This window comes from Ictalurus furcatus, chromosome 6 (genome assembly GCF_023375685.1).
Source record: "Ictalurus furcatus strain D&B chromosome 6, Billie_1.0, whole genome shotgun sequence".
Classification (NCBI taxonomy): domain Eukaryota; kingdom Metazoa; phylum Chordata; class Actinopteri; order Siluriformes; family Ictaluridae; genus Ictalurus; species Ictalurus furcatus.
Window position 1 is genome coordinate 17,019,837 of NC_071260.1, and position 11,472 is coordinate 17,031,308.

General features: G+C 38.2%; 1 long non-coding RNA gene across 1 annotated transcript; it reads left to right on the plus strand.

The window, feature by feature from the left end:
• Positions 1–281: 281 nt before the first annotated feature.
• On the plus strand, positions 282–4,717 carry LOC128608755 (uncharacterized). The gene is made up of 3 exons (XR_008386117.1): positions 282–653; positions 1,938–3,050; positions 3,185–4,717. It is a non-coding gene; the product is annotated as an uncharacterized LOC128608755 (long non-coding RNA).
• The last annotated feature ends 6,755 nt before the right edge of the window (positions 4,718–11,472 follow it).

The following is an 11,472-nucleotide window of genomic DNA, read 5'->3' on the forward strand; positions in this document are numbered from 1 at the left end:
TATGCTTTGAAATTCACTCTTGTCATAAATAATAGACAAACACAGACACACAAACACACACACACACACAAACAGTGATGCTTTTTCTAATTTCTTCAACACACTAACGAATTATTCACAGTTCAGTTAGTAAGAGTATTTAATAACTGGTAGAACCGCCTTAATGACTTCCAACGTCTTTTAGAACTGTTCATCAGACAATGGGTAATAAGTTTCAGGAACAATCTCTGTGTCTCGGTTCTGTGTCACAATGTACTGGAAAGTATTTATGGAATGTGTTGTTTTGAGCATTCCTAATCACCCCGCCTTTCGCCCTCACTCTTTTTCTCGGTTCTTCTTCTCTTTTTATCTAGTAGACTAGACATCTTTATGTCTTATATTACTCTATGTAATAGATGTTTTGATGTTATCTGAGGCCTGTTACAATTGACATTTATCATTCTTTATTAATATTTCTCTGTGTTTATATATACTATGCTTTCTGTGTCATTAAACTAAGAAGCTTTCACTGAACTATGGTGTCGGTGGGACTTTTTCCTGGGCCCAGACGAGAGGAAATCAGCCAGAGCAGGGTTCAAATTCTGGTTCTGACTGGTATCGGACAAAGAACTTAACAGTTTCCTGGTGTCAGAACCGAGGATATTTGGATGAAGGTAAGTGAATGATTTTAATTCTTTCTACCTCCGTGTACATATCTGGATAAAAGTATTGGTTGAAATGTCACATTTTGGGCTCACGGTGTTTCCGTGAATACAGTGTCTTAGAGATGCTGTGCATACGTGAATCGACAAATTCTGTTACTACTTCAAAAGAAACTTCATTGCTTGAAATATCACTCTGTTTTAGTCCACGGTGTTTCCATGGCGCAGGTTAGCACGTTATTCAACATAGCATCTGATACCTGTTATTTGATTGAACATTATAACCAACACTGTCTGATATCCTCTCGTGATTATTAAAATATAAGCTGTAACTATGGGTGGAAATGGTATGTATAAAATCACACAAAATCAGTGGATGTAGAAAAAAGAAAAAGATAACAAAATCTACCACATTTATTGAGCAAACAGAGCCCACTGCAGATAAGCCGATCTCTGGCTCACAGCCAGAAGGAGCTGAAGCGCGCTCTAGCACCGATCCCAATGCCGCTGCACCATTCATACAAGTAGGAAAAAGTTTTACATTGAAACCTCCTAGTATTAGGGAAGTAAAAGTGATATGTGTTGCTCTGCCTTCAACAGATAAACCTGGTCATTCTGTTGATTCACTTAAGCATAGCCTAGATACGTTCAGTCCAGACTTCTATGAGAGGGATAAAAGTAGTAGACGCAGAGTGTTTCATTTTTGTCTATATTGTTCATTTCATTCAGTGCTTTTATGTCTATAAAACCTGCAGAGATGTTAGGTATGATATTTGTATTGTAAATTACACTGCATTTTAATTACTGTTGTTAAAGAACTTAAAGTTAGTAATTTTTCCTGGTTTGAAAGGTTGCATTCTACTGGAGAAAATCTAATTGGAGGAACATAATTTTAAAAATGATTGTCAACTTAAAAACTTGTGTCCATATTTATGGTAATTAAGTACATAACACTTAAATTCCTTTTAAATAATATGAAAAAACTAGTTGGAACAACTTAATTTTATGAGTAATCAACTTAAAAACTTGTGTTTATTATACAAATTATTAATTTAGTGTTAATTGAAAATACATTTGATTGTAGAGGAAAAGGTCATTTCTCTAACTCAGTGTAGTTCGTTGGTTGAAATTAATTTAATTAAAAGTTGTCATAGTTTCATTAGAAGTTGTCATGTTTTTTTTTGTTGAGTGAGAGAGTGTGTGTGTGTGTGTGTGTGGAATGCACATGAATGTATTGATCTATGTGAAAGAACGTGTGTGTGTGTGTGTGTGTGTGTGTGTGTGTGTGTCGCCCAGGGGCCATCGTCGTCTTGACGCGGTCTTGCCACTGGATAATGGTGGTCACCAGGAAGTGAGAATGAGGCCGATGCTGCGCAAGTCTTCCTCACTATAATCCAATTCACGCGCAACTCGAGTCCCAGTGTGTGTTCTCCATAATGGAGGCAGAAATGGAAACTTCGGTCTCGTCGAAATCGACGGACGAACTCCTGTGTGTGTGTCATATTTTTTGGTTGGACGTGTGTGTGTGTCATATTTTTGGTTGGATGTGCATGGAAATTCATTATTTATTATTTCATCAGCCTTATGTATGTATGTATGTGGGGGGGAACGCAACAGATTACAACAAACCTTTATTATATAAACCATTATCCATGTTTGACCTTCACCTCTTAAGATAATGACATAAGTGTAGACCATATGTAATATTATCTTTAGTGTACATCTCTCAACATAATTATGACTGATGATGATGACTTTTGACCTGCCAAGATAATTATAATTGCTGATGACCTTTGACCTAGACCTGTCAAAACCAATTAATGATATGGACCATACAAACCAAACTTCTCTCTTATGAGTGTGTGTGTGTATGGGTGAATGAGACACAGTGTAAAGTGCTTTGGATAAAAGCGTTATATAAGTGCAGACCATCTTTGGGGGCATTAGCGATTCCATAGTTCTAGTGTGTGATGCTGGGAAATGTAGTCCAGAAGTTCTCGTAGTAAAAAATAAATAAATTTTAAAAAGTGACACTGAAGTTCAGATAGACATCTTGTGTGTATTATTTTTAGTTAATACATCACATTTATAAACACACTCCCGGCATGTCAGAACTCCTGACCATCTTGATATCATGTTTTATCACAAATTTGTTGTCATTCCGTCTTCTCCTTTCAACCTACTAGGTAGAGATTTAATGTTTAAACTGAAGTGCTCTCTTACAATGCATGATGGTAGATTCACTCTGTTAGCTCCATCTAATCTGTGTTTCTCTTCGGTCTGCCATGTGGGTGATGATGCGCATGACACTGACTGCACGGAACATCCGCTGCCTGAAGCATTAGAGGCGGTGCCTAAAACTTTATGGTATACTAATGAAAGCATACTAATAAAGGGGGCCTCATTAAGGTAACCCCTTATGCCGTGAACCCCAAAACTACTTGGCCAATTTATTGTAAGCAATATCCGCTATCAGTAGAAAAGGAGTTAGGCATACAGCTGGTGATTGATTCCTTACTAACGTAGGGCGTGTTCATTTACAGAGTTCTGCATGCGTGCTTCGAGGAGCCCGCACCTGAAGCTTGGTTGGAAAATGTTTGACTGTTTGACCTACATACATGACTCATCACTCTGCTCTGATCTGTCACAGCATCCCCTGGAAGGAGGGAATGAAATATATGTTGATATCAGTGTTATAAACCTAATGACTCACTCTATTCCCTTTAATTCTGCTCAGGCTGCGGAACTTTCTCACACATGCTTGGCATCAACTTAAGGGTAAGACTGTTACTATTTACACTGATTCACATTGTGCTTTCAGTGTTGCACATGATTTTGGTAAGATATGGCATGCTCATGGTTTTTTGCCACTGATGGTACACCTATAACGCATTCCATGCTTGTTTCTGATCTTTTAGAAGCCTCGCTTTTACCTGACAGGCTTGCTATTGTTAAGGTTAAAGGTCATGACTTCTCTAACGCAGAACAGGCCTGTGGTAAATTAACTCACTGATGAAATAGTTAGGTGGGCCTTTGAAAGAGGGCTTGTCCAGCCCCTTTGTCCAGAATAATGTCTCCATTTTTCACGTTTTCACATTATCTGACTCCTTGTGACATTGATGTCGCTTTCTTACAGACACAGGCCTCTCCAGAGAACCTCATGTTTTGGTCCTCAGAAGGTTGTTCCCCATTGCACACCGATGGTTTAATACACTGCCTGATGGCCATCTCACTCTTCCGTCTTCTGTCCTTCCATTCTAAAGAGGGGTGATCTCTTCGATAAAATCGAGGTTTTGTATTCGAGACACACAGTGCACGGTGGCTTAGTGGTTAGCACATTTGCCGCACACCTCCAGAGTCCGGGGTTTGAGTCCCATCGGGGCCATGTGTGTGGAGTTTGCATGTTCTCCCCATGCTGCGGGGGTTCCCTCCGGGTACTCTGGTTTCCTCCCCCAGTCCAAAGACATGCATTGTAGGCAGATTGGTGTGTCTAAAGAGTGCGTAGTGTATGAATGGGTGTGTGAGTGTGTATGTGATTCTGCCCTGTGATGGACTGGCACCCTGTCCAGGGTGTACCCTGCCTTGTGGCCTATGCTCCTTGGGATAGGCTCTAGGTTCCCCGTGACCCTGAAAAGGAGTAAGCGGTAGAAGATGGATGGACTTTCCATGCTCAAAGGAAAATGCCAATACCATGGTTAAAATTCTTGCAAAAGAAATTTAAAGTTAAATAAAAATAAAAAAAATTACTTATAGTGACAATGGGACACCTTTTGTTTCCAAGGTAACACAGAAATTGTGCAAGTATCTGAACATTGATTGGCACTTTCATATTCCATATCATACCCAGAGCTCAAGGATTGTGGAAAGAAAAAATCCCAGCATTAAGGAATGCCTTAATAAGGGGCTCTTAGAGAACCCCTCAAGTAATTGGGTGGATTTATCACCTGCCGTCTTAGGCAAGCTTCGCATGACTCCTAATCAGATAACTAAATTGTCTCCTTTGGAGATCATTATGGGCAGACCATTTCCCACTCCATGGACTAAGGGTAACCCAATTACAGGTAATCTGGAAGTGATTGTCGGCGACTACACTCAGGCTCCTTGAAAAATTGAACAGTATACATTGTGATGTTTCTGTTTCTCTCCCTCTACTCACAGAACAGCCTACTAACTCTTTCCTCCCAGGTGACATAGTTCACGTCAAAAGTCTGAAACTACGAAAGGTTGGGGAAGCAGCCCATTATGATTTCAAAAAGAGATAATTGAGGCTTTTAGATTTGGCGTCATGGATGTGAAGAGTGGGTGAGCCCTCTTTGGCAGCCCACTTAGTCATCTCGTCCGCCAAACAATTACCAACCTGCACAGAAGGTGCGGCAATGTTTAACTCAGCATGAGCTTACATGAGTTACGAGAGTTAGAGCGCGTGACTGTAGTGGAGTCGGCTGTACTTCCTGAATAATTGTCAATTTGAGTGCTATCACTGATTGAGACTGACCACTTCCATCCATGTCTAACGATTTACATACAGTCCCTGAGGCCGCGAAGCAACCCCGAACAATAACATTTCCACCACCTGCTTCATAGTTGGTATGAGGTGCTTCTCCTGAAAAGCTGTCTTTGGTCTGTTCCAAACATGTCTGCTGTTACTGTGGCCAAACAACTCATTGATTCATCTGTTCAGAACGCATTATTTCAAAAAGCCCTGGTCTTTGCCTATTTGCTTATTGGCAAACTGTAGTATTGTTCTAATGTTCTTTTTAGACAGCAAAGGCTTTTTCCTGGCACGCCTCTCATGCAGGCCAAATTTTTTAAATAATATGGAGATCTTTTTAAATCCCTTGCCATACTCATAGGCATCCACAGGCCTAATAGAACTCTTTAGATCTTGGCATTATGACACCACACAGAGGGGTATAAATAAGACACATTCCACCTACACTCCCTAAGCAGGTTCTAATCACTGGCACCCAATCTTGAACACATGATTCTAATTTTATGGATTTAAAGGTGTGATGTATGTAGGGGTGTACAACCCCAATTTAAAAAAAAACAGTTGTTGTGTTCTCCAGGCTAGAGAGGAAAAGGACCAAGAAGTCAGCGTCTGCTATGGTATGGGGGTGTGTCAGTGCCCATGGCATGGGTAGCTTACACATGTGTGAGGGCACCATTAATGTAGAAAGATATGTACACGTTTTTCTAGCAACATATGTTGCAAAGCTAAACCACATTCTGCCCGAATTACAAGCGCATGGTTGCGTAAGCAGAGAGTGCAGGGGCTAGCATTGCCCTTTTCTTCTATTTCTACTATATATTCTCTCTATAAAGGTGATGTCTTAACTGGAACATACTGTACAGTTAGCTAAAAGAGCTAATGTTAATGATTATCAAAGCTTAGGTTGTTATGACATATTTTGACAGCACTGGTTACTGTTACAAATTGCTGTGAATGGAAAATCAAGACCAAAACTGAGATACTGAAATCTTTCACTTGCCTAAGTGATATGTCAGCAGTTCCTCAATTTTAGTTAACAAATGTCTCTTTGTCAGACTAAAATCAGTCTGAGGTTATATTTCCCCAGTGTATGCCATAGGTAGTAGTGTAGTGAACTGGGTAGAGAAAGAGAGCTTGTGGCTGTCTTTGGCTTTCTAAAGGGCTTCACTTAACTGTTCAGAACAATAACAGGATGTATGGCTATATGTTTGCTTACATTAGCATGTACACACCAGATGCCATTTATTAACATAACTTCCTCATGTGAAGTGAGCATTTTTGCATTTTACTTAAAAGGGAATTTTTGGAGAACTGCACTCTTGTTTTCAGGATGCACCAGTGACATCTACAGGGCAGGTGCAGCGACAGTCTGCATGGTACTTGTAATGGAACATTTCAGTACAGATCAAACAGATCCTTTCAAACTGTCCATTTCAGTTAATCAAATATCATATTTGACTGATTCAATTTTGCATGTAGCAATATAAAACCACCAAACGGTGGCATATACATTATAGCCTATGTGTAATTATGGCATGTACAGAAGCTTGTACACAGCTTACTTAAATTCAGTTTGTACCAATCAATTTTACGGATTTGTTTAATAATTTTCCAAAATGAATCTATCAAGATTCCAGATAAACAATCCCATTCTAAAAATAGGGCGAATTCAGGTATATTGGGATATCAAGTAAACTGACAGTTTAAAGTAGCAGACAATTGAACTTAGCAGACAGTTTAACTTAGGAGAATTTATTTTATGGCCTGATATATGAAAGTCAAAATTGTTACTTTTCCCTTGCAATGTAACTGCGTAATAGAAATAGCATGACTTAATTCATGTTATCATATAAGAGGATGTGGTTAGCATCCAACAGGAAATTGACCTCAAAAGGCTTCAGGTAGGATAAATGGCATATGCTTTGTCTAGTTATTTTTTCAGTAGGTTATAAAATTGTCATTATTAATATACACTATATGGGCAAAAGTTTATAGACATCCATCTGACCATCACACCCACATGTGTTTTTTAACATCCCATTCCAGATTTTGCTGTTATAATAACCTCCACTCTTCTGGGAATGCTTTCTACTACAACCACAATTCTGAAAAAGTTGGGACAGTAAGGAAAATGCTAATAAAAACAAAGAGGAGTGATTTGCAAATGTACTTTGATTTGTAATTAAACAAAAAACATATAAAGACAAGGTATTTGATGTTTTACCTAATCATAGTTTTTTGAAGATAAACATTTATTATGAAATTGATGCATGCAACATGTTCTAAAAAAGTTGGGACAGGGACATTTTAGGACTAATAGCAATGTGACAAGTTGAAATAAGACGGTGATGTGCAACAGGTGAGGCAATCGTCTAATCATAGTATATAAGGAGCCTCCAAAAAAGGCCTAGTCCTTCAAGATCAAGTATGGGTCGAGTCTCGCCAATCTGTCAGCGAACAGCATTCCACAAAAACAAATCGGTAGGATTCAGGGCATTTCACCTTCTACAGTGCACAATATAATTAAAAGATTCAAGGAATCTGGTGCATACACAGATGCAAGTTAAGGCTTTACTATGCAAAGCAGAAGCCATACATCAACACTGTCCAGAAGCGTTGTTGACTTCTTTGGACCTCGCTTTCTGCATAGGATCATTGTCATGCTAGAACATTTTTGGGCTTGAGTCCTTAGTTCCAGTGAAGGGAAATTGTAATGCTACAGCATACAAAGACATCTTATACAGTTTTGTGCTTCCAACTTTGTGGCAACAGTTTGGGGAGGAACCAAAAATGGGTGTGATGGTCAGGTGTACCAAAACCTTTGGCTATATAGTGTATAATACATATTTATCATGCAAATATACATAAGGCTTCTGAGAGTGTTGCAAGAAAACAAAATCACTTTCACAAGCTTACAAGCTCATATACATTCTGTAATTTCATATTTGCTATTGGGTTTGAATGCTCATAGGCTTTGTCCAGATACCAGGTGCATGACTGATATACTTATATACTTGCTTTTATCTGTTATACTTGCTTATACTGTATCTATCTTTATTTTTTATACTTGTTTTATCATATATTTGTAAACAAGATGGTTTGTGCATGTCCTCAGAAATTAATGTAATATAAACAGTGGTATTTATATTTGGTATTTAAATTGAAGTGCTTCACTATATGAGCCGCTTGATACAACTGAACACAGATGAATTAACCCGCTTTAGAAATGCTTTGGGTAAAAATTGACTTGATTTATAATTAATCACACAAATGTTCTTTATAAAACAAAAGCACTTTACAAATTGAAGTCAGGCTTGCATTCTGTTTATGATTCCTACCGTGAACCACAGAACTCTCCTTTGTGTTTGCTATTATTTGCTATCCGTGTTTGTAAATTCTGGTTTGCTTTATGCAAATGCTTAACATGCCTAACATGCTTGAAGATATGTGCTAGCAGAAATCATCCTTTACAGCTGAAGTATACAAACCAGACCATATTTTTCATTGAAAACCTGGTTTGTTTTTGTGTACAGTTCAGAAAGAATTCAAACCCTTTTATATGAATTCATATGAGAAAAATATATTTGACGTGTATTCCCATTAGGGCTGCAACAACTAATCAAAAAAATCGATAATAATCAATAATTAAAATGATCGACAATGTATTTCATTATGGATTAGTTGGGTCTGTGACGTCACTGTGGATAACCCCCATCAGTGACGTCACTTCACAATGGTGAAAAAATCATTTCTATGACTAAAACACATCTAAAAAACAGCGGAGGTCACAGAGTGAACTGCTGCGGGAAAAATGCATGATTCAGGTTGTTCAAAACATGAGAATGTTTTATATTAAGCGCTTCAAACAAACTCGTAAGTGTATTAACGTGGCTTTTTGTGTCAGATGCTGTGACAGCTGCATGTGCTGTGTTCCAGACATGATTTCTTCAGCGCAGAAATTAAATTTTTACGTTTCTATCCTTATTTGTAAATGTTAACGCAATAACAAAAGTAATTGTGTTTTTATGAGAGCAGTAACTGTAATGGGGTTATAACATGTAATTGCCTATAAATGTAAGAAGTGTCATACATTTACAGAATAAAGGAACATGTTACTGTGTTCAGATGAGTGAATGTGTGTGTTACTGTAGAACATTCAACTTCTTACCAGTTAACACTTAGTTTGTGCTTTTTGTTTTTTTGTTTTTTAAGCATTTTTAATACAGTGATTTAACTTCTGCTTTAAAGCTTTGTTTTCAAAATACAATGTTAATATATTTTTTTTATCTTTTGCACGATATAGCCCACATAGATACATTTAATACCTTTTTCATAGCCTTCAATTTGCACAATGTTTGAAGGACAACACTGGGCAGAATGTGAAATAATGGGGTTTTTTTTCGAAATACAGAAAATAAAAACTGGCCTTTTAATCCAACTAATCGATTAATTGAAGAAATAATCAACAGATTAACCGATTATCAAAATAATCGTTAGTTGCAGCCTTAATTCCAATTGAAATTTTACATTTTTTAGTACACCTGGGTGACTACGAACAGGAAATTGTTCAACCATGACTTCCTGTTTCACAGGGGTATAAATATGAGGTAACACATAGGCCAAATTCCCTTAGTCATTCATAAAAATGGACCAAGGTATATAGGTGTGATGTGCAGCAAAATGTTTGAAAAGCATTGAAAATACCCATTTCCAACATCAGGGCAATAATTAAGAAGTTCCAGTCAACTGGAAATGTTATGAATCAACCTGGAATTGGATGTGTGTCTATATTGTCTCAACGCACTGTGAAGAGGACGGTTCGAGTGGCCAAAAAATCTCCAAGGATCACAGCTGGACAATTGCAGTTGTTAGTCTTGGGGTCAGAAAGTCTCCAAAACTACAATCCGAAGTCACCTACGTCACCTACACCTACAAAACAAACTCAAGCGTCTTCAGTTTGACAGACACTACTGGAATTTCAAATGGGATCGGGTTCTATGATCAGATGAAACCAAAATAGAGCTTTTTGGCAATAAACACCAGAGGTAGCCATAAGTAGCCATATGGAAAAGTACCTCATGCCCACGGTTAAATATGGTGGTGACTATAATGTTTTGGGGATATTTTTCTGCTGGAGGACCTGGACATTTTGTTAGGATACATGGCATCATGGACTCTAACAAATATCAATACCAGATATTAAATGAAAACCTGACTGCCTCTACCAGAATGCTTAAAATAGGCTGTGGTTGGATCTTCTAGCAGGACAATGATCCAAAACATATATCAAAATCAACACAAAAATGGTTTACCGACCACAAAATCAAGGTCCTGCCGTGGCCATCCCAGTCCACTGACTTGAAACTCATAGAAAACCAGTGGAGTGAACTAAAGAGGAGAGTCCATCAGTATAGACTCTCCATTTCCCAGGAGCAAAATGAGCTCCTGGGAAATGGAAGAAGTTTTGAACCATCAGGACTCTTCCTAAAGCTGGCTGTCCAACCAAACTCAGTAACTAAGCTATAAGGGCCTTGGTGAGAGTGTGACCAAGAACCCAATGGCCACAATAACAGAGCTTTAGAAGTCCTCTGCAAGAAAGTGAAAACCTACCAAAAGGACAACCATCTCAGAAATACTTCAATCAATAAGGACTTTATGGTAGAATGGCTAGACGGAAGCTAATCCTGAGAAAAAGGCCTGTGGCAGGCACTTAAAGGATTCTGAGAGCATGAGGAAGAAGATTCTCTCATCTGATGAGACAAAAATTGATCTTTCTGGGCTCTATGCTATGGCTGGTTTAAAAAAAAACAAAAAAACAAAAAAAAAAAACAGGTACTTCTAATCAACTGGGAATACCATTCCTATGGTGAAAGATGTTGGTGTCATGTGTATGCTATAGGAGTGCTTCTCTGTAGCAGGGATGAGCTGCAATTCTGAGGGAAGGATGAATGCAGCCAAATAAAGAGAGGTTCATGAAAAAAAAAACCTCCTGCTGAGTGCACACAATTTCAGCCTGAGGTGAAGGTTCACCTTTTACCAGACAGTGACCCAAAGCATAAAACTAAGACAATGCTGGATTGACATTTTCTCTGAATGTCCTTAAGTCGCCTAGCCAAAGCCCAAACTTGAACCCTATAAAACATCTGTGGAGAGACCTAAAGATGGCAGTTCAAATTCAAATTTCAAATTTCAAATTAAAATTTTATTTACTGATCACACACACAACCATCCACAGTACACCATGCAGTGAAATGCTTTTTATGTCTGTCTGGTGACCAAAAAAACAGAATTTACATAAACCAGAATTTACTTGCATACTAGTATATATATATATATATA